This window comes from Cyprinodon variegatus, unplaced genomic scaffold, assembly GCF_000732505.1.
Source record: "Cyprinodon variegatus isolate N-32 unplaced genomic scaffold, C_variegatus-1.0 Scaffold5368, whole genome shotgun sequence".
Classification (NCBI taxonomy): domain Eukaryota; kingdom Metazoa; phylum Chordata; class Actinopteri; order Cyprinodontiformes; family Cyprinodontidae; genus Cyprinodon; species Cyprinodon variegatus.
In genome coordinates this window covers 1-1,899 of record NW_015155821.1, presented here as the reverse complement: position 1 = coordinate 1,899, position 1,899 = coordinate 1, and the positions used below count along the sequence as shown (strand labels likewise).

The window sequence follows — 1,899 nt, the reverse complement described above, 5'->3', positions numbered from 1 at the left end:
TTCTGTCTCCTTGAACCCCAGTGGGCCTCAGCAGATGGCCGCTCACACTGAGCCTGGTTCTGCTGGAGGTTTCTTCCTGTTCAAAGGGAGTTTTTCCTCTCCACTGTCGCTACAAGCATGCTTAGTGTGAGGGATTGCTGAAGAGTCAATGAGTCGATGCAATCAGCTGGTTTCAGGTGAAATGAGTTTTAATTTCAGGTTAGCCGGTGGTGGACACATCAGTCCAACGGCTGCCTGCCTGTAATGCCAGACCTGTCCAAACTATTCATGTTTATTCCTCCACTGTAAATCCTGCTGTTTAGAAAAACTTTGATAGAAGTTACAGGATCAACTTAATCTTTTTACTCCAGTAAAAGTGTAAAAGTACCTTTTTAATTGGTAATTCTACTTAAAGTATAAAAGAAATGCAGGAAAAACTGTTTTACTGCTCTACTCTATTAAAGGAACATTTTTCTATCATTCTAGATGATAACTTTCTCAGACTTCATTTTCTTAGTTTTATAACTAATGGTAACAGAGTCACATTTAACTTTGCATCATCTGGAAAAACGATTTATTTTGGTTTGTGGTGAGCAACAGGTTGGGGCAGCACCGAGTCCAAACACAGAGAAATTAATTGTCTGGATGAAACTAATTATTTTGATGGATTTTATTTAAATACCAACAGGCCAGAATGATAATGAGCTAAAATGAAACAAAATTTTAAAATGTAAGGAGAAGGAACAAGTTTTTATAAAGAATAAATCCTCCAGTAAAGTCTAGAGAGCCAGGATTTCTACTGAAGGTAAGGAAGTATTTATAGGTTGTTAGTTGGATCCTGTGTGTGATGCTGGGAGGGACTGGATGCAGCGTCTCTCGCCATGTTTCCCTAAAAGCTTCATTTAGGTGTTTAGTCTGATGGGAGCTGATCGCTGCTGATTGCTTTCATCTTCTGGAAAGTCTCATTTCTTTCTGAAGCAGCGCAGCTTTAGTCTTTGCTGCTCGGCCAGTGGTCATTCTGTGGACGCTCACCTCTACGCTCTGCTCCGTCTCCTCCGCCGCTCGGCGTGCAGCCAGATCCTCCAGGTGTCGTCGGGATTATGTCAACTCTCTGACTCATGAGGGCGAGTCGCCGTGTTTCCTGGCGGCGCGGCGAGGACATGTGGCGGTGGTCCGACTCCTCCTGAAAGCGAACGCAGACGTCAACCAGCTGACCAATGACCTCTCCTGTCCTCTATATGCAGGTGACCTTAGGCTCCGCCTCCCAGCCACCCCAGCATCGGCCTGCCTCTCTGCTTTAAACCGTTTCTCTCTCCGCAGCTGTGGACGGCGGGCACACAGAGGTGGTGAAGCTGCTGGTCAGGAAGGGAGCAGAGGTGGACGGGATTCACACAGCTTCCTGCTGGACCTGCCTGCATCAGGCGGCCTATAAGGTGATCCACAGGCGGAGCTTTGGCTGCTCGCTCTGAGGCTCTGGGTCAAACGTGTCCTTCCTCTTTCAGGGACACAGCGACATCCTGCGCTTTCTGGTTACCGTCTGCAACCTGGAGGCACATGACGACCACCGGATCACGCCGCTGTTTGTGTCCGCTCAGTACGGTCAGAGGGAGTGCCTGCAGCTGCTCGTTGATGCTGGTGAGCCGCTTTACTCGCTGATGTCAGCGGCACGTCCGGCTGAGGATGCATGCTTTCAGCTAAACGACCCAGATTTGCTTCTTCTGGGCGTCTGAACGGTTTCTCTTTGTCTAATTTTTATCTGAATCAGTTCAAAACAAACCAAAAAAGGAAGGAGAAATCCACTAATAGTTTTTGATGGACAGGAACACTCAGCACCTTGGACAGCGCCCCGTAGCACAGACGTTTTTACTGAGAACTTTGGGCAGCTGCAGCTTTAAAGGAAAAGTCGCTCATATTCAGAAT

The 1,899-nt window shown here is 47.4% G+C and overlaps 1 long non-coding RNA gene across 1 annotated transcript; it reads left to right on the top strand.

Annotated features, from left to right (window-relative positions):
- Nucleotides 1-963: 963 nt before the first annotated feature.
- Nucleotides 964-1,638, top strand: LOC107081477. Its single transcript, XR_001481080.1, has 3 exons — nucleotides 964-1,223; nucleotides 1,300-1,412; nucleotides 1,482-1,638. It is a non-coding gene; the product is annotated as an uncharacterized LOC107081477 (long non-coding RNA).
- The last annotated feature ends 261 nt before the right edge of the window (nucleotides 1,639-1,899 follow it).